The sequence below is a fragment of the Hyperolius riggenbachi genome, chromosome 1 (genome assembly GCF_040937935.1).
Source record: "Hyperolius riggenbachi isolate aHypRig1 chromosome 1, aHypRig1.pri, whole genome shotgun sequence".
Classification (NCBI taxonomy): domain Eukaryota; kingdom Metazoa; phylum Chordata; class Amphibia; order Anura; family Hyperoliidae; genus Hyperolius; species Hyperolius riggenbachi.
In genome coordinates, this window is record NC_090646.1 from 64,259,217 (window position 1) to 64,281,398 (window position 22,182).

A 22,182-nucleotide genomic window follows, 5' to 3' on the forward strand; every position below is an offset into this window, starting at 1 on the left:
GATACAAATCCTGCAATAAATCCGCAGTATGTCTACTTCTTGCTTTCGTGCAAGCAGAGAAAGGGTTAACCTCCTGTGTTTACATATAAGCTGTTTCTGCTGAGAACTGCCAAATGTCTGTCTTGATACAGCGGAGAGATCAAATTACACTTGTGATTACTTGAAGATGAGGGGGAATTAGTCAGGCACTTGTCGGCGGCTCGTGCATGCTCAGCAGCACAGACCTGATCAGGTTCGGCATTTTCCACCAAAGCCCAAGTGGGTCCATGCTACTGCGCAGACTCAGTGCGGCCGCCCTATGGGTGTCCCATCCCTGCATTGTCCTGGCGAAAGAGGACAGGGGAAGCCTATGAAGAATCTAGAAGCTTCCGTCTCCCCAGCAGAGTATCTAATTAAACCAGACAACACAAAGCACATTTATATTGCACTGCGGACTGCAGGTGCCAGAGCTGCAGCCATTAGGGAGTGCTCAGTAGGCAGCAGCATTGTTAGGGAGTCTTGCCCAAGGTCTCCTTACTGAAAAGGTGCCGAATTACTAAACAGGAAGAGCCAAGATTCAAGTCCTGACATTAATAGAATGCTAACATCACAGGTTCACTTTAAAGAGAACCCGAGGAGGATTTTCTAAAGATAATAGGACACAGAGGCGTGTACTCTGCACAATGACGTACCTCTGTGTCCTTCTGGTGCCACTGCCAGTCCTCCCTGGGCTCTGCTGTCCCCCCTGAAAATATCGCCAGGCTAACAATAATCTGATTGTCGCTAGCCTTCTGTTTACCTGCCAGCTTGTCAATCAGCATTGCCTCCCCCGCCTCCTTCATTTCATGGCTCACCCGCCGCTGTCAGCTTCCTCCAATCGGAAGCTAAACCATGACCCAGGAAGTACTTCTGGTGGTGACTAATCCTAAGACCCCCTGGTGGTGCCTAAACTTAAGACCCCCGATAATACGATAAATAGCAATTTAACCCCCCTGGCGGTATGAAAAATTCCGCCAGGGGGCAGCGCAGCAGTTTTTTGTTTTTTTTTAAATCATGTAGCGAGCCCAGGGCTTGCTACATGATAGCCGCTGCTTAGCGGCATCCTCCCCGCCCGCTTCAATCGCCTTCGGCGATCTCCAATCAGGAAATCCCGTTCAAAGAACGGGATTTCCTGGAGGGCTTCCCCCGTCGCCATGGCGACGGGGCGGGATGACGTCGGGACGTCATTGGGAGTCCCGATCCACCCCTCGGCGCTGCCTGGCACTGATTGGCCAGGCAGCGCACGGGGTCTGGGGGGGGGCCACGCGCCGCAACAGATAGTGGCGATTGGGCGCAGGCTGGCGGCGATCAGTGTGCTGGCGCAGCTAGCAAAGTGCTAGCTGCGTCCAGCAAAAAAAAAATTATGTAAATCGGCCCAGCAGGGCCTGAGCGGCACCCTCCGGCGGCTTACCCCGTGTCCGGCACGGGGTTACCGCTAAGGAGGTTAATCACTGCCGCCCACTAAATAGCGTAACAGCTATTGATATTACGATAAATAACAATTGCACCCATTTTTGACTGCTCTTTTATTAACTGCTCCTCTGAGCATTGCATTAGCAAGAGCTTTTCAAATCACTAGCGCTTAAAAAGCTCTTGCAGTGTAAGCTAACCCTTAAAGTTTTCCACTCAAAGTGAAAATAACAGGCAAGCAGGCTACACATGAGTAGGCGCAGCATTGCACTTTCTGCTCACTCACCTATGTTTTATATAGTTAACGGCTGTTACGTTTTTACGAGTATAAACTTTCCTCTCATAAATTGATGTGTGTAGGTCCATGTGCTGCATCATCACTGCAGTGTGAATCAACCCCAGAGTGGCAAAGCTTGCTGGTTTCTTATTAGAAAGCCAGACATTGCTTGCATAACAGTGATTAAGGGCTGGTGCACACCGAGCGGCTTTTTCAGCGTTTCTGCAGCCGCTTGCAGCTGCGGATCCGCTTGGTCAATGTATCTCAATGGGGTGGTTCACACCAGAGCAGGAGGTGTTTTTCAGAAACAAAAAATGCTGAGGTGAGGCATTTTTGGGATTTCGGATGCGTTTCTGCCTCAATGTTAAGTATAGGAAAAACGCAAACCGCTCTGAAAAACGCCTGTTCAGAGCGGTTTTGCCGGCGTTTTTGTTACAGACGCTGTTCAGTAACAGCTTTACTGTAACAATATATGAGATGTACTATACTGAAACCTGCTGCAGCAATCCGCAAAACGCTAGCAAAACGCCATAGAAAAATAAGAAAAAGCGTTTCAAAATCTGCTAGCATTTTGCGGATCTGCTAGCGGTTTTTGGTGTGCACCGGCCCTAAATGCTGGATGTAGTTAGAAGTGCTTAAGTATTAATTGTGACGAATCAACGTTTATTCGTCCTAAAAAAGTAGTTAGAGCCTTATAAAATATTCCCTGTTGCCACTATTAAAAAAAATGACAGCAGATAGGGAAAGGCTTGGTTTATAAAAAAAGACCAGGGAAGCCTGGGGTTAACAGTTCCTCTCCCTGGTCAAATGTAGCAAATGCTCTTATTACCTAGTTTTTTCGCACCTCCGACTCTGTGTGACAAAGGGTCCTGGGCATTCAGGGACCCCCAACCAGGCAGAAAGAGGGAAATCTCACACCTCCACTGCCTAACCCCGACTTGGTGGCTCCTCAGCTCCGTACATGAAAAGAGCAGCCACAGGAGGTCCTGCTAACATCCTGCAGAAGCCACTTAGAGACTACAGCTGGCTTTCTCAATGACCTCAGGAATCCCAATATTCATATGTTCTCCATATTTCCTTCATAATTCCTGGCATAGCAGATCTCCCTGCCCATGACATCTGCACAGGTTATGGGATTCCACAGGGCGCTGGTTCTGACAGGTTTACGGACCAATCGGACTGCCAGATCTAGCGTAAGATTGTTTTAAAATAACCCTCTAATACCCCAGGGGTCTGATCCCCCAAGTTTGGTATCAACGTTCTTGATAAATTCTGACAAACCTAAAAATGTTACTAGATTTAACATAACTTGTATGGTTTGCAGATGAGCACACTTATCATGGTTCAGGTAAATTCTTGCCTCTATGAGAGAGGCAGAGACCTCCTGTTCCAAAGAGGTGTGTGATCCACGCCCCCTAACCCCTCCTTGCTGGAGTGGGGGCTATAACCAGACAGAGCCCAGAAAGCTCTGCGTCCTTTCCCTTCAATCTGATGCCTAGTAACATCCTGGCAGCCCGCAGGGACACGGGCCAACCTCCATCTTTGAACTTTCTAACAAAGGCCTGTTGGCCGCATGGCAACCGCCATTTTGGGACTTTCGCCAAAGACTTGCGATTGCCGCATGGACTACCAATAACGGTATTTGAACTGTATATAATCAGACATCCTGTTCCTTTTCTTCCCTTCTCTCTGTCAATCAATCTGTTTCTAAAATAAGCTGTGTGTATGTAGTTTAGAAATAAACTAACGATTCTATCGTTCAGTCTTGTGCCTGTTCTGGTCATCTGATTGCTGCTATAACGAATCTGCCCTCTGAAGAGTCAGTCATACTACCGCATTGTTTTATGATTTGCTTATGATTGTTGATTTGCTAGCTAGGTTGTAAATAACCGTTTCTTCCTTCTAGGATTAGCTAGTACCAGATTTCCTGTGCGAAATCGATAACTTCGTTTCTCGATTATAAATACAATTCGAGATTGCATCATATAGGGACCCAGTAACCTTTCTTTAACGTCACGTTGCTCACAGTCTTTAAGCCGTCGGAAGTGACTATTCCCCGAACGGTGACTTGAGCGTGTTGAACGTGATTGGGCTGGCTACCGTATTATGATAGCGGGAGTCTCTTTCCTCCCTGAACTTGAGAGAGTGGTGGCAGTCTACTTTATTTACCCGATTTCCAGCGCGAAATCGATATTTTTAGTTTACCGATTGTATATACAATCAGAATTGTACATGTATGGGCACCTCCAACCAATCTTAACCGTTTACTACGCACACAGTGAATTTGCCTCCAGCAGTCTCTAGTGCATGAGACCTGCATGGCAACAGTGGCCTTGTAATAAGGGATTGGTGGATGTTTGTCCCATTAGATATTGTCGGCAGCTGCGCGACCAATCTTTATTGTCAGTCTGTTCACCGTACTTCCTGCGTATGCTAACGGGAGCAGATTAGACGGGATTGGCACGCTCTGTCGCCCTTTACTTTCTTCCCTCTGACGATCCAGCAACCGGTCTCGTTGTCCGTCTGCGCCTGTACTTCCTGCGTACGCTAACGGGAGCAGATCTCGACGGGATCGCGGGGCTGGATTGTCACATTAATTTGCTGCATTTACTATTTACCAGTGATGAGCGAAAATACCAATATTCTTTTTGCCTTCCTTTTCGCTAAAATAATGCTAAATTAGATTTTCGAGTGAAAATTCCATCAAAAATTTGTTTTGTTGTTTTTCGTGCTTTTCGTGAATGTGTGGGGTAAAATATCGCTTTTCTGCACTTTTGCGGTAAAAATTGTCACAGTAATAATGTGTTTTTTCTGCAGTGTCACACTTTTTATGATTTTTCGCAGTAAAATATACATTTTTTATGTTTTTGTAGTATCATATCAATTTTTTTAAACCTAAAAATTAAAGCCTATTTTTTTATGAACATTTTTCGAAATCAAAAATAGCATTTTCGATGCAAAAGTTACTTTGGTGAAAATTCACAAGCACTGCTATTTACCCAAATAGTAATAGAAACATTCTCTCTTAATACTAATGACAATTGATAAATACAGTTCACCCCCAGTTATTGAATGAGATGGGGACCATACTGAATGTAACAATGATTAAAATTGCTGAGGCCCGATTCACATCTGCATTTGCCAATGGAACCGGCTTTACGGATCCGTTGTCCGTTCTGCTCAACGGACAAAATAATGCTGCAGGACTCAATTTTCCGGACCGTTTTGCTCAACGGAACGGAAACGGAAGGTTTTGCAGCTACAAAGTAACAAATAGAAAACTGACAGTTTACAGCACACTGGCTGTAAAAACTGACCGTTTTTCCTGATCCTGATGGCCGGATCCGAACGGCCGGCTCCGCAAAAAGCGCTAATGTGAAACGGGCCTTATATTTTACAATATTTATTTCTACATTATCTAGCCAGTGTTTGCCTATTGTAAAATCTTACCACTTTATCACAGGTAACGACATCTTTACTGCTGGCAGGTGCCTCTCTGCGCAATGTTTGTTTGTTGACCATTCTTAAGTGAGCAGAAACAACACCTGGTTTCCCAGAGTGCACTGGGATTAGAAAGCTGCATAACTATATAGCCTAGGCCAGGCATGGTCAAACTTGGCTCCCAGCTGTTACAGAACTACAAGTCCCACAATGCATTTGCCTTTATGAGTCATGACTGTGGCTGTCGGACTCCTGCAATGCATTGTGGGACTTAGGGCTCATTTCCACTATCGCGAATTCGCATGCGTTTTCCGCATGCAAATTCGCATAGCAATACAAAGGGACTGTTTCCACTTGTCAGGATTCCTTTGCGTTTTTCTGTGCAGAAAAAATTCGCATGGCAGAGCCATCAGAATTCGCATACCGCATACCGCTATGCGAATCGCATACAATGTATTTAACAGGAAATTCGCATGAGGTTTGGGTATGCGAATTTTCATGCGAATTTTCATGCATAGAAACAATGGTAAAGCACACCAGCAGTGCCATGGTAAAACTCGCATACATCGTCATCCATGCGAATTCGCGTGCGAATTTGCATGAAAATTCGCATGGACCCGCATGCGAATTTCGCATCCGCATGCGAATTTTTACTGCGGCGATTCGCACTGCACAAGTGGAAATGCAGCCTTATAGTTCCTTAACAGCTGGTTGGGCCAAGTTTGTCCATGCCTGGCCTAGGCTCAACATAAGTGGTTGCATACTAATATACAGCAATATAGAGCTATATAGCCTGAATAATTTATTCTATTGTGTCATTTCAGTGCCTCTTTAAGTTGAACTTGTATGTAATTCGGAACACTGCGCCTTCAGTGTCCCTTGTGCCTCCACTGTGCCCCTCCTGTGCACCACCACTCTATGACCCCCCTGCCACGACTAACCACCCTCGGTGCTGCCACTGTCCCCCAATGTCTGAGTTTACTCGCCACCAAAAAATGTCCCACGCAGCTCTGACAAGCTCTCCATGCTCTCTGTGTTCTTCTCCTTTGGTGCGGAAGTGACATCATTGGGGCAATTAATACTCTTAACCTCCCTGGCAGTAAGATTATTTACAGATTTTAGGGTTAAAACGGTCAAACCCTAAAATCAGGAAAAAATCATGCCGCCAACATCTCTGCAGCAGCCCTGGGCTCCAGCGCTGCAATTTTACCTCCGTCCTCAGGGTGGTGCTGTAACTCTGTAGTGAGATCAATGACAGCGATCTCACCAGAGTGATTCAGAGCCTCAGAGGACAGGAAGGAGAACGGCTACTGACATCTGGATCCCCCGGGAGGAGAGTAAAAACGCCCGCTGCGTGCTATACTCAGCATTGAGCTCCCGGCGGCTACCCCGAGTGTAGCTCCAGATTGCTGCTGGGGAGGTTAAAGTTTGACTGAAACGGGGGCAGGCCCGGCCCTAGACCATTTGCCGACTGAGGCAAATTTTAAAGAAGCCGCCGCCGCCGCCTCCCCCCCCTCCCCCCCCGTGGGTGTGCGGGGGCCGCCCGAGCTGGAGGGAATAGCGGGCAGGAAGGGGGTATTGGGCCTAGCGGCGGGGAGGGGGGTCGGACCCCCCCTCCCTCGCCTGGGTCCCCCGTCCTCCGCTCCCCTCCAGCTTGTTAGGTCGCTGGCTGGCTGGCTGCAGCTATAAGAGGCAACGGGCGTGGATTACTCACCTCTTCCTCGTTCCAGGCCAGCCTGCGCTCCACTGACGTCACTTCCTGCTACGCCGCAGGAAGTGACGTCAGTGGAGCGCACGCTGGAACAAGGAAGGTGAGTGATCCCCGCCCGTTGCCTCTTATAGCTGCAGCCAGCCAGCGACCTAACAAGCTGGAGGGGAGCGGAGGACGGGGGACCCAGGCGAGGGAGGGGGGGTACGACCCCCCTCCCCGCTGCTAGGCCCAATACCCCCTTCCTGCCCGCTATCCCCTCCAGTTCGGGCGGCCCTCCCCACCCACGGACGGTCGGGTGCCGCCCCCCCAGAAGTGCCGCCTGAGGCAAACGTTTCACCCCGCCTCATGGGCGGGCCGGCCCTGAACGGGGGGAAAGATAATTTTTACTAAGCTTGGTCCAGCCCCCTGTAGTCTGTCCTTCCTTCCGGCTAAATCTGCTGTGCTGATTTCAGTCCAATCCAGTACAGCGTCCAAGTTTTGGGCTCCTGCGCATGTTCCCTGGGTCCTGCGCTTCCTTGCTTGTGCACCCATGTACAGGAGCGTTCTGTGCAACAGTGCATGCGCAGTAGCCTGCAGACTCAGTCAGTCACGGACTTAAACAGGTGACAGCAGCAGAGCGGACCAGAAGGGAGCTGACAGACTACACGGGGCTGGAAAAATCCCCAGGTAAGTAACAATCCTCTCATTTCCCTCGTCTTAGGTAAACTTTAAAGGACTTCCAAGGTGAAAAAAAAAATGAATCAGTTAAACAATTGTATCAATCCTCCTCCTTCTAAAAAAATGATTTTTTTTAGTTATACCACAGTTTAAATTTATATTTGAATCGACTTTTTAAGTTTTTACTGTTTCATTGTCTCTTTTCAATGACACATTCATTGAAGTATGCCAGAGATGAACTATAGATCCTTTTTACCTCTTTCCTGCATTCAGAAGCTATTTACTGCTAGGAAAGAGTTTTATGGCTGCAATGTCTTCTCAGTGAGGGTTACGCTATAGTCCGACCCAGTCCCGGCCCAGACAGAAACTGTCACTTGCATACATAATTTTGAACTTTTTCGGGCAGGGAAAGAAAAAAGGAACACAGCATAATAATTTGTATGCTTGGCACTGTGCATACACATGACTATCTCATCACGTCACATGTCACCTCGGATGTCCTTTAAGAATTGAAAAGTAATGGCCATCAGGAGGCATGGCATATATATGAGTGTAATGTGTGTAGTAATTGTGTGTTATGTCATAAATGAGCCTATATTAGTAAGCAAAGGTAGTGAGTAGGAACAGTAGTATGATGTTATTAAACATTAAGCTGTATACGGTATTATAGGATGTGTATGAAGGCAAGTATAGTAGTGCTTGCTATTTATGGTAGTTGTACAGCTACAGTCTGTTGTCCTCACTGCATGCTGTTAGATGTATGGTTGTTGCTATTACTGTGGTACAGCATTAGGCACACTAGGGGCCCTCCTTCATCTGTTTTATTAGTTTTGCTGGTAATGATCACCTCTGTATGTGCATTGCATAGCGGTAATCCTTAAAGTGTACCTGAGACGTTATTAATGGGGGTATTTATACTTACTTGGGGCTTCCTCCAGCCCCATGAGGTGTGTGGGCTCTCTCGCCATCCTGTCCGGCCGCTCAGTTCACTTAATATCCACCCCAGTAATCTGGCCAGTCGCGTTCAGCCGTGTACATGCGCGCCCAGGCCACGCCCCTGTGGCACACCTGTGCCTGGTTGCATTCTGCTCTCGTGTAGTGCTACTGCACAGGCACAGAAGGCTGCCGGCTATGCCGGCGGCAAGGTCATGTAGAAGAGCGCAGCCTGGCAGATTACCGTGACCATATTAAGTGAACGGAGCAGTTGGAGAGGATGGCGATGGAGCCCACGCACCTCATGAGGCTGGAGGAAGCCCCAGATAAGTATAAATACACTCATTAACCTTTTCCGGACCACCTATATGAGATCCTACGCCGCAGCTGTGGCTGTTCTAGCCTGATGCGGAGTAGGATTTACGCCACCCGCTGCTACCGCTCCCCGATGCGATTGTGCGCACCTGAGAGAGGAGATTAAGCTGTCATATGACAGCTGGCATCGCCCCTCAGTGATCAGCAGCCATCGCGTATGGCTTCTGATCACGTGATCACTAGGATCACCGGCGGATTGTAGTGATCACTTACAGAGCTGTGGCTGTAGGGGGGGGGGGGGGAGAAGAGGGGTCTACTCACCTCCCTGCCGTTCTGGCGACGATCGGCGCTCCCCACCACTCTTGCCGGCATCTCTGCTCCCTCTGAAGTCAGTGCCGGTGAAGGCTGCTGCACACAGGGGGGCACCTGGCCACCATGGGGACACACAGCCCAGCATGCAGAACTAGGGATCCGGCTTCCTGACCCCCCCCAAACGTGTGCCCGCCCCCCACCACCACCACCCATGCAAAAATGCCTAGTCCTTAAGGGGGGTTAGGCGGCCAGTCCCCAAATGGTTAATAAAGGCTTTGGTACATTTTAACAAACTGTTTCCTGATTCTGATTACACCTCTGTTACACTGCAGCTGTCCTTGGTAGGTTTTGCGGCTCCACATCAATACAATGCCATACACATATAGATTGCCACCCAATGTGACAGAATCATTGATCCCTCTGTGATCTGAATCTGATCAGAGAGGGATCTATTTTTACCACACACAGCACATATATTTTCAATAGATTCCAGTATGAAATCTATTGAAAGTCAATCGAACTGCACCGGGTATGTATGAATTTATTTGTGTGTGTGTCATCTTAGGTTTCCTTTAACAATGTCCTGCCAGTTGCGCAAGCCCTAAAGAGAACCTGATGTGAGAGGGATATGGAAGTAGCCAGGCAGGGGCAGAACTAAAAATCACAAGGCCCCCCCTGCAAAGAGCAGAAAGTTTTTTGGGTTTTTTTCTCCATGCCCTTAGTTGTCAGTCTCTCAGGTCAGGGAAAATAAACTTCTTCCCCCCTGTGGCTTCCGGCTCCCTGCGGCTGCATCCCTTGCAGGGTCTCTTGTTACGCCCCTGTTGCCAGGAATTGCATTGAGCAATGCAATGCTGCATCTGGAACGCAATGCAATGTCTGCTGAAATCTGATACAATTCTATGTTCAGTGTGTGGTAGGAATCAATTCCTCTTTGAATCGATTTCAGTCACAGAAGAATTGATTGTTTTGCTTCATCGGACGGCGTTGTTGCTTCGACTCTTCCAGTTCCAGATGCGCTCAAGTGGAGAAGGCGCGTAAAGGCCCGTTTCCACTATTTCCGAATCTGCAGCATTCCAGTGAATGGGGTGCGGACTGTGTCGCACTGCGGTAGGATTCTGGGCGCCAGGCTGTAGTTTCCCGCAGCATGCACCCGAATTCCTCTAGCCTTGCATGGCACAGCTAAGCAATTCGGGGTGTGGCTTTCGCAGCACCCACACACAATACAATAAAATTATCTGATTTTACATCAATTTCACCAAAATGACAGTGCGATTTTTGCTGTACAGAAAAATCGAAAAACCTTTTTTCTATTCATGTGGGAAATCTGACCCAGTTTCTTATTTTCTATTTTAAGTCAATCGGGAGTGTTGGATTTTTCTGATCAATTTTTATGAAAATTGAATGGTGTAGGGTAGATTGTTCATTTCTTAAAGGACTTCCGAGGTGAGTAAACAGTCATTTGTATCCCTCGCCGGAGCTCTGGTCTTCTCCTGGATCCCGCGGGCAGCCTCGGGAGGATTACCATTCCCAAGTGGGTTGGTGTCTTCTGTGCATGTGTGGGCATGCCCACGTCATGGGGAGCGTACTGCACTGGCCCAGTACACAACGGGTGACGTGGGCACGCTCTCGTGTGGGGCAGGCGCATGCGCAGAAAACGCCCACCCATCCTAGCGATCCTTATAGGCTGCCAGTGGGACACCGGAGAGGACCGCAGCTGCAGTGAGGGACAGAATGACCACTGGGGGTTGGAAGAAGCCCCAGGTAAGTAAAGCAACATTTATTTACTTACCTCCTTTAACTCCTTGCTGACCGCTCAACGCCAATTAGCGTGAAAGCGGTGGCAGCCCCAGGACCGCATAACGCCAATTGGTGTAAAGTCCTGGGGCGGGGTTTTGCAGGAGATCGCGCGCGCACCGATGCGTGCGCACCTCCACTCCGTCAGTCTCCCAACGGCGAAACCGTCCTCTATTTACATTGTACAGCTCTGCAATCTACGGCAGCGCTGTACTGCGGACGTCCCCCTGGGAGGCACAGAAGCGATCGGCTCTCACAGCCTGATGCCTATGACAGCCGATCACTGTGATTGGCTGTCAGGGGGAGGGAGGGATATAAAAATAATGGAAGAAAGGGAAATGTCATACAAAAAAACCAAAAAAATAAAACATAAACAAAAAAACAAAAACAAACATGCCGGCAGGGATCAGACCCCAGCAACAGAAAGCTTTGTTGATGGGTAGAAAAGAGGGGATCACTTGTGTGCGGAGTTGTACAGCCCTTCAGCGAGGCCTTAAAGCTGCAGTGGCCTAAATTGTAAAAAAATAGCCTGGTCACTAGGGGGGGTGTAAGCCTACAGTCCTGAAGTGGTTAATGCATGACCCAAGCAAGTTTTTCAGAGTTTTCAATCTTTTTTTTTTCCATAATTGTGTGTGGTACATTGATCAGATTTTCCAAAGGTTACAATAAATCACACAAATTGGTTGTAATTCTTGAATTTAAAAGAAATGTGAAAAAATGAAAAGGTGTGTGGCTACCTTAATACTGCGTACACATTGGCGACTACGGTCGTTTGAAACAGCTCATTAACGATCGTTCCGCCGACAATCGGGGAAAGAACTTTACCCAATGATCATTAACACGAACGACAAAAGAACGACATCGGGAAGATGGAAATATCCAACCTGACGGACCGTATCTACCGACAATCGTTACAAAACGATAGTGTGTACAGACATCGGCCGAGAACGATCGTTACAAGGGCCAATGCGCCTGTGGGGAATTCTGCCCAGCTTCAGTACTTCCTTTGTAGCGCGGCCGTAAAGATTGTTACATTGCTCATTTCAATTAAACTTTGTTTTCAAGTTAACAATCATATATTTGTATCTATTGTAACTCCATGTCAGTGTTTTTTTTTTAATTTTATATAAATATGTACGCAACATATCCTTCTGATCGTTCTTTTCTGCGAGAACTATCGTTAAAATGTGTATGATGATCGCTGCATCCCATCGTTGCATTCCAATCTTTCCAATATCGTTCGTCTGGTAACTATCGTTCTTTGCAAACGATAGTTATCGCAAGTGTGTACGAAGCATTAGTGTATTGGTACCTGTAGCCCTGCACCTCTAGTGATATAGCAGGGGTTTCTTATCCCTTCTTTGTACAGGGGAGATATAAAATCCTGTCTTTTGATTGGTTACTACAATAACAGGATGTGTCTCTGCTTCTCCTAAACAGCTACTCACTTTCTTCACTGCAATGTTAATATGGACTGCTGTGTATTCAATCTTCTGTTTTATCTGAATGGTTTTATTAATGAAGAAAAAAAATGTTTTGTTTTTTGTTTTTTTTATCAAAAAGGAATGTCATTCTTAGTATAGAACTTACTATGCTTCCTGTCTCTACTTCAGTGTGAGAAGCCAGGTCTGACTGACCCAGTGCATTCAGTGTCTTTGTTCAGCTGGCCACTTACCTTGGAAGGAGATGAGGCTTTTTATTATACCGGCAGTCCGCTGACTTTTACAAAGGCGTGTTGAGTGTGACATTCCAGTCTGTAGAAAGTACATTGCCAGTGGGCAGATGGCTGTGCAGACAAGGCTTCCTGGCATCTCTGACTTGATGCCATCCAGCAGCTGGGCCCATATGCAATTCACTTTATCACCTGAGTTTTCTCCCAGGTGATATTGTCATAACTTGTACATAAAGTTCATTTTACACCACCAGCAAGCAAACAAATGCTCAAAATAATTCGGACAGTTCTTTCTCACCTACTTTTTGGTAATTTTTCCATTGCAAAGTGCGAAAAAGTTAATTTAAATTGAAGATGAAAAATTATCTCCAAGGAGAAAACTCAGGTGAAAAAGCTATTTGCATATGGCCCCTGGTGTTACTGCAACTGCACTGTACGGATGGGAAAATTCTGGAGATCTGGTATTTACATGCACATTTTAATTCAGATACCATCAGGGCCGGATTTCTGGCAAGGCCACATAGGCCATGGCCTAGGGCACCAGAAATTTAGGGGCGGCTCAGTGAGGGGCAGTAAAGCTGTTATATGCAGCCATCCCTATCTACAAAGACAGCTTTAAGCTTTGAACTCTCTGTCCTGTACTTGTGTCGTCCCTGCAACACCTGTAAGCTCTATCCTGCAGGTACACATCAGCCTAACTCTCATGGTGACTCAATGGGTCCATCATTAATGAGATGGCAAACATAACGGTTCTTAAGGAAAACATAATTTATAATCCATACGCGTATTACTAAAATAGTTATTGTCTGTGACTAGAGTTGGGCCGAACCTCCGATTTTAGGTTCGCGAACCGGGTTCGCGAACTTTCGCGGAACGTTCGGTTCGCGTTAAAGTTCGCGAACCGCAATAGACTTCAATGGGGATGCGAACTTTGAAAAAAAAAAATAATTATGCTGGCCACAAAAGTGATGGAAAAGATGTTTCAAGGGGTCTAACACCTGGAGGGGGGCATGGCGGAGTGGGATACACGCCAAAAGTCCCCGGGAAAAATCTGGATTTGACGCAAAGCAGCGTTTTAAGGGCAGAAATCACATTGAATGCTAAATGACAGGCCTAAAGTGCTTTAAAACATCTTGCATGTGTATACATCAATCAGGTAGTGTAATTAAGGTACTGCTTCACACTGACACACCAAACTCACCGTGTAACGCACCGCAAACAGCTGTTTGTACTAGTGACGGCCGTGCTGGACTGGTGCGCACCATGGCGAGAGTGCAGGTTTTGGTGGCTTTACAGCCCATATGGTCGGCCTGGCTGATGTAGCTGGTATACAGTGGCGGGTCCACTGAACAGAACAGGTATACAGTGGCGGGTCCACTGAACAGAACAGGTATACAGTGGCGGGTCCACTGAACAGAACAGGTATACAGTGGCGGGTCCACTGAACAGAACAGGTATACAGTGGCGGGTTCACAGAACAGGTATGCAGTGGCAGGATCACTGAACACAATAGGTATGCAGTGGCGTGTTCACTAAACAGGTATACAGTGGCGGGTCCACTGAACAGAACAGGTATACAGTGGCGGGTTCACAGAACAGGTATACAGTGGCGGGTCCACTGAACAGAACAGGTATACAGTGGCGGGTCCACTGAACAGAACAGGTATACAGTGGCGGGTCCACTGAACAGAACAGGTATACAGTGGCGGGTCCACTGAACAGAACAGGTATACAGTGGCGGGTTCACAGAACAGGTATGCAGTGGCAGGTTCACTGAACACAACAGGTATGCAGTGGCGGGTTCACTGAACAGGTATACAGTGGCGGGTCCACTGAACAGAACAGGTATACAGTGGCGGGTCCACTGAACAGAACAGGTATACAGTGGCGGGTCCACTGAACAGAACAGGTATACAGTGGCGGGTTCACAGAACAGGTATACAGTGGCGGGTCCACTGAACAGAACAGGTATACAGTGGCGGGTTCACAGAACAGGTATGCAGTGGCAGGATCACTGAACAGGTATGCAGTGGCAGGATCACTGAACAGGTATGGAGTGGCAGGATCACAGTACAGGTATGCAGTGGGCTGAGGGCTCACTGAACAGAACAGGTATGCAGTGGCAGGATCACTGAACAGGTATGGAGTGGCAGGATCACAGTACAGGTATGCAGTGGGCTGAGGGCTCACTGAACAGAACAGGTATGCAGTGGCAGGATCACTGAACAGGTATGCAGTGGCAGGATCACTGAACAGGTATGCAGTGGCAGGATCACTGAACAGGTATGCAGTGGGCTGAGGGCTCACTGAACAGAACAGGTATGCAGCCAGGAAGAAGTTAAGCCTAACTAATCTTTCCCTATATGAGAGACTGCAGCAGCTCGCCCTACTCTCACTAATGCAGGCACACGAGTGGCCGTAATGGCCGCCGCTGCCTGCCTTATATAAGGGGGGGTGGGGCTCCAGGGGCTAGTGTAGCCTAATTGGCTACACTGGGCCTGCTGACTGTGATGTAGAGGGTCAAAGTTGACCCTCAGTGCATTATGGGGCGAACCGAACTTCTTCCGCAAAAGGTTCGCGTGCGGTACCCGCACGCGAACCACCTACGTTCGCGCGAACCACGTTCGCCGGCGAACCGTTCGGCCCAACTCTATCTGTGACATCCAATGATGGAAAGTAAGTTGAATTCTCATTGGGGCACACAGAGATAACAACCATACAGATGGTATAGTTGGCCTTGGGCGGTAAAAAGTACAAATCCGGCCCTGGATACCATTACTCCAGACACTAGAGGGCGACAATCTGTGACAATCCAAGGTGCATAAATTGGTCTTCCCATTAAACTGGACGTGAGCTCTTGCACAGGACAGAAGGAAAACATAGAGGAATGCACCCTGTATGTATTTAGAGAGTTTAGCCTGTCTAATTCCCCTTCATCTGTGACCAATCACAACTGTAATTTGATCTCTCAGCTGTGTCAACTCAGGAATCTCCTCTGCCAGCACAGAGCAGCTAATTTAACCACTTCACAACTGAGGGGTTTTACCCCTTCAGCATTCGAGCAATTTTCACCTTTCAGCTCTCCTTCCATTCATTTGCCTATAACTTTATCATTACTTGTCACAATGAAATGAACTATATCTTGTTTTTTTCACCACCAATTAGGCTTTCTTTAGGTGGGACACTATGCCAAGAATTATTTTATTCTAAATGTGTTTTAATGGGAAAATAGGAAAACATTTGGGAAAAAAATCATTATTTTTCAGTTTTCGGCCATTATAGTTTTTAAATAATGCATGCTACTGTAATTAAAATCCAATTTATTTGCCCATTTGTCCCGGTTATTACACCGTTCAAATTATGTCCCTATCACAATGTTTGACGCCAATATTTTATTTGGAAATAAAGGTGCATTTTTTTCAGTTTTGCGTCCATCCCTAATTACAAGCCCATAATTTATAAAGTAACAGTGTTATACCCTCTTGATATAAATAGTTAAAGAATTCAGTCCCTAAGGAAACTATTTATGTATTTTTTTATTGTAACTTTTTTTTTTTATTTAAAAAAAAAAATTGGTAGCAATTGGGTAGTGTGGGAGATAATGAGTTAATTTATAATGTAAAAATATGTACAGTATTTGTATATGAAAAATGCTTATGACTATAGTTTTACTTTTTGGACACAAGATGGCCACAGTAATTTTTTGTAAATGGCCCTGTAAGAGTAGTAAGTACGCTTACAGGAAGTGCAGTGAGGCTGGGAACCTTTTTTTTTTCACAATGATTGCGCAGCTTCTCATAGAGGCAGCTGTGCCGGTCATTGCTGTGGGGACTTAGATCAACTTAGATCAACGAACGGGAACAGTTTTCCTGTTCATTGATCCGCGGGCGAGCGGGCGGCGGCGTACACAAGCGCGGGAGCGTGCGTACGAGCGAGCGGGAGCGCGGACAGCTGTGGGGGTGCTTATATCTACACCCCGGGCGGGGAAATGAAGTTAAAAGGGGCATAGATATACTGTACCTGGGCGGCAAAGTGATAAAACACAGGATGTTAACCCTATGTCTGCTTCCATGAAAGCAGGAAGTAGACACACTGCAGTTGTTTTTTATTATCTACTTTTGTGTGCTCACACAAAAGTAGACCATACACTGATTGATTTTGGTGTTTTTAGTAACAAAGGGATTGATTCACTAAACCGTGCTATGACAAATAGCACACCTTATCGGAGATCGCGCGCCTTATCAAAGATAACGCGCATTATCAAAGTTAACGCGCTTTATCAGAGTAGCATAGCGAGCGTTACGAACCCTCAGGGGCTCAGGGCAGGACGAGTGCTATTGCCACTTAGCAGGCATAAGTTCGTAGCGCTCACTATGCTACTCTGATAAGGCATGTAAACTTTAATAAGGCGTGTTATCTCTGATAAGGCGTGCTATTTTTCATAGCCCTGTTTAGTGAATCAACCCCATAGTCTCCAGCTGTTGTCTCGGCTGTTGTGTCCTCTCCCATCTTCTTCAGAGCTCTTCTCTTCGTCAAACATTGCGCACTATTCTAGAGCTGAGTACCCACAGAAAGATAAATTGTGGAACTCCACTGAACGATCATTCCACTATCTACCCTTCAACAACGTAAGCGGCATGACACGATGTAAACAAGCCTTCAAGCGAACTTTCAAGATGAAAAGCTATTTCCGCTAAATTCCATTGACTTTAACTAAAACATAGTTTCATTTGAACAATCGTGTCTGATCTGATCCTTCATGACGGCCTTTCAAAATGAACAAGCATCACCGTGCATTGGCCCTCATTAACCATCCTGGGAGAGAGAGAGTTCAGGAGGTGGGAGTGCACACAAGGATCCTGCTTCAGGACAGAGCCCCTTAGCCGCCAGGCCCCCCGCGATGGCAGGAGTCCCGAGGGTATTGTAATGCCAGTGCTTCCCACTTCAATCGCGGTGCAGATGTGCTGCTCCATTATAGCCAAGCAAAGACCAGGAAGCGGGGCGAAATAAGTAAAATGGGCCCCTTGCGCACTTGGTAGTTTGAGTGCCACCACAGACTGCAATGCAGTATGGCAGCAATAAGTGTGAAATTTGGGTGCCAGAGTTCAGCTATAGTATAGCCAAACTCCTACTAACAGTACTTCTAATCATAATGGGTGCTCAACTTTAGGATAGCCGAGCTCCGTTCGGTAATCAGGAACGGGTGCTTGGCCATACTGTTGCTGAGTGCCGGAACGTAGGGTCACTGGCGTTCGGCTCCAGTGGACAGATAATTAGCCGTGGGCACTCTGCTATAGTGTAGTCAAGTGCTGGGGGTTAGTTACTAGTTAGTGTTAGGTGTAGGTATAGAGGACCTTAGTGTTAGGCATAGGTAGCGAGAGTTAGTGTAAAAGATAGGTCAGGGAAGGCGATAGCAGAATATCAGTAATTTTACCCATATTCTGCTATCTGCATTAGAAATAAGGATGATCGTTCCAAAGCAGAACCCTGTTCTAAATGGATTAGAACTCGAATTTCAAGCACACTGTACAGCAGTGGTGGGCTTGTTAACTCACACTTGACGCCGCCTCCATGCTCTGCCCTCCATGGTACGTTTCTGGTTTCAATACTTCCTTCTTCACAACCCGAAGGAGGAAGTAGCTGGAGAGCTGGAAAGCGGTGCTTGAAATTTTTTTTCTGATCCAATTCATTTAGAAAATTTTTCTGCTTCAGAAGGTGCCTTTTTTCTATGCACACGCCTGAGGGTGTAAATGCAAGCTAGTTGGTCCTCAGCAGAGCCACCTTGCAAAGGAATTTAGGATGTGCATGGCCACCTCAATGTGTCAGCGAGAGACCTTCACTGCCGTATCTTGTCATCAGTGGACAGGCCATAGTCAATGTTGACCTCCCTCTCTATCGTGCGCTGCACACCACCTCCTCCCGCCACTGCGACAGGACTTGTACATAGCTGATAGGTTAGCAACACATGGGCACAGCACTCACCCATTAAATGTTGCCCAAAGGGTCCAGTCTCAATCCCTGTGGGTGACAGTCCTTCTACATATTTAAAGAGCTTTAGACAAGGGATCTCCAACTCTAGTCCTTAAAGTGAACCCAAGGTGAGAGTTAAATGGAGACAGGCTGCCAAATTTATTTCAAACAATAACCAATGGGTTTGCTGCGCAGAATGTATAGAAAAGTACTTGATAAATGTCCCAGCCGCAAGCAGTGTCCTCTGTATAGGAAGTCCAAACGTTAAGTGTTCAATGCTGCTGCGCTTTTATTCCTCATAGACTCATCCAATAGCATATATAGGGGGAGAAAAAAGAAACAACATATTGGGCCTGATTCACAAAGCGGTGCTAACAGTTAGCACGCTGGTGAAAAGCCCTTTATCACGCCTAAACTCAGTTTAGGCATGATAAGTTTAGGTGTGATAAGTTTAGGTGTGATAAGTTTAGGTGTGATAAGTTTAGGCATGATAAGTTTAAGCACCAACTGGGTTAGCACTGCAGTGCACAGCTGATCAAAAGTTTTACGCTAGCAAAGTCTGGTGCACTTCGCATAGAGTTTAATGGCGCTGCTTTGCGTGCGGGACTTTGCGCGTGATCTAAACTTATCTAAACTTATCATGCCTAAACTTATCATGCCTAAACTTATCACGCCTAAACTTATCACACCTAAACTGGCTTTTCACCAGCGTGGTGCAATGGTTATCAGGCCTAAAGTCTCTAACTGGGTTAGCACCGCTTTGTGAATCGAGCCCATAGTGTGTAACGTATGCTTAATTTCACCCTCAGTGACAAGCACACACTTCCGGATAATGTGATTAAGCCCCCAGCCAGGAGAACCTCCACCACTTGTTATAGAGTGGCCGCTCACCCTCAGTTTTCTTGTAAGCAAGCCCAACTCATGGCAGCCATTGCCTCTGTAAAAAACTTCCTAGAGCCAATGTAAGGATAAAACATAGCGTAATTCCGTTTATTAAAACAATAATCCCTGCTAAAAGTTCTGCTTACACTGTAATGATATGCTCATACCCAAGTGATTACAGTGTAAGCAGAACTTTTAGCAGGGATTATTGTTTTAATAAACGGAATTACGCTATGTTTTATCCTTACATTGGCTCTAGGAAGTTTTTTACAGAGGCAATGGCTGCCATGAGTTGGGCTTGCTTACAAGAAAACTGAGGGTGAGCGGCCACTCTATAACAAGTGGTGGAGGTTCTCCTGGCTGGGGGCTTAATCACATTATCCGGAAGTGTGTGCTTGTCACTGAGGGTGAAATTAAGCATACGTTACACACTATGTTGTTTTTTTTTTCTCCCCCTATATATGCTATTGGATGAGTCTATGAGGAATAAAAGCGCAGCAGCATTGAACACTTAACTGCCATATTTATTACCAGTTGCCTGGCTATTTGGCACAGCTGAAATTAAAAGATGGCTCTGAATCAGAAAAAAAAACAACTAGTTAATCAAGTAGGACTCTATCCTAAGTCTATCCTAATCCTAAACGCTGGCACAGAGATAGCACTCAAGGACTGGAGTTTGACATTTGTGCTATAGCCTGAACATGGGTACTTATCTGATTACCTAAAAATATTTCCCAAAATCATACAGATAAGTTAATTGGCTTCCCACTAAATTGGTGATAGACTACGAGAGACACACTACATGATACATACATAGACATATGACTATGGTAGGGATTAGATTGTGAGCTCCTCTGAAGGACAGTTAAGTGCCAATACAATATACTCTGTACAGTGCTGCAGGAAATTGTTAGTACTATATAAATACTAAATAATAGTAATAAAAAATAATAATAATACTGATTTACTCAGTATTGTCACACAGTAAGGTTCGTTCCCACTAGTATCAGTCCACGTGTGGCCAGCGGGAGTGGACAGTGTAGTGTTTGCTTTGATGGTCTGCTGTGGTCCAGCTGTAGCCTTATAAGTTGCGTCACCAATATGGGCTATATGGGGGAATGTGTTCGCTTCAAAGGGATTAATGTGGACTTCACAGAAGTGAAGCTTACTGCAAAAGATCCCGCGGATCTGTTGTACAGTGATAAGTGTGAACAGCTCCTGTAATAGGATCCAACCACTGTCGGTTTAGCAATGACCGGAGAATGGACAAAGAATGTCCATTTGCAGCTCAAGTGGGAACAGAACCTAATAGTATCCTTTTCAAGTACTTAAACTCTCCACTTCAAACTAATTAGAATCAAATACAATTGCTTTCCAAAATTAAGCAATAAAATAATACTGTCTCCACCGGATCTCATCTCTGGTAAGCTCTGCATACCTAAATGACCAATAGAGCCGCTAAAATCCGGAATCGGGAGATAGTTGCTATCCGGATATCTCCCAGTAAACCTGTTTGGGGGGTTAAGCTTACCTGTCTGACGTCTTCTTCGTCCGTCCCTCGGCACCTCCGACGATGCGCTCCACGCGCGTCACTTGATTACAAACACTTCCTCCTTCAACCCGGAAAGAGGAAGTGCTTGTAATCACGTGACCGCCGCTTGGACTGCATCGTGGGAGGAGCCGAGGGACTGACGAAGAAGACGTCAGACAGGTAAGATTGACCCCCCGCCCAGGTAACTGGGAGATATCCGGATAGAACTATCCGGATGTCTCCCAGTTCCGGATTTGAGCAGCTCTGATTACTAATGCACCCTTTCATCTACCCTCCCTGTCTTGTGCTGTAGAATGTATTTTCCAAGTGTCATGGGACGGCCATTTTGCTTTCTGCAGATTCTGAAAACGACATTATTTGCAACAGGCAATTTGAATCTTAACATAAGCTCATTGCTGTTTAGACAGGAAGAAGGGGGTGATACAGAGAGCAGGGCACGGCAATAACATCGCACCGCAATAGTACCCTTACTTTCATAAGTAAGTAACACAAGTTACACTATTGTCACACGTACCGCTCCCAGGATCCAGCGCTGGGTACTCGGACTTTGGTGGTCTCATTTAGTGGCTGGCCCTTCATCAGCCTTCTTCGTTCAAAATTTACAACAGTATATGGTATGATTAAGATATGTTTGTGTTTCTATCAGACACTTGGCTGCTGGCTCTCTATTTTTTTCACAGGTGTGCCAGATGTTGCTGGGGTAGATTGGATACTTTGTTGAACGAGAGATGATCCCCTCATGATTGGTCAGTTGTTTGGGCGTCTGCTTGTACTGACCAATGGCAGGATATTTTGGGGTTAATTCATAAAAGGCTCTGCGGAACAAAAATCTGGTCGGAAAAATACCACATTCTGTATTTTAGACATTTGTGTGCTAATTCATAAACATTTTCACAGCTGCGGTAGAAGTGCAGTAAATTACCGAAGCCCATTGCAGAAAACCTTTGCGGTAACCGCAGATCAGTGTAGAGCTGTTCCGTGCAGTGAGGGCATTGCAAGGCATCCCAACATCCCTGTCGATGTGCATGTTTTGTTATACTGCCTCTGCTTGCTCTGAATCTGCTCTGAATCTGTCGATTAGGCCCTGATTCACAAAGCGGTGATAACTCAGTTATCACGCCTAAAAGACTTTAGGCGTGATAAGCCGTGCAAAGCTGAGTTATCACCGATTTGTGCTGCTCTTCGCGCGAAGCTCCCGCGCGCAAAGTTTTGCGCGCGTAGCGCACCGCGCTGCGCGC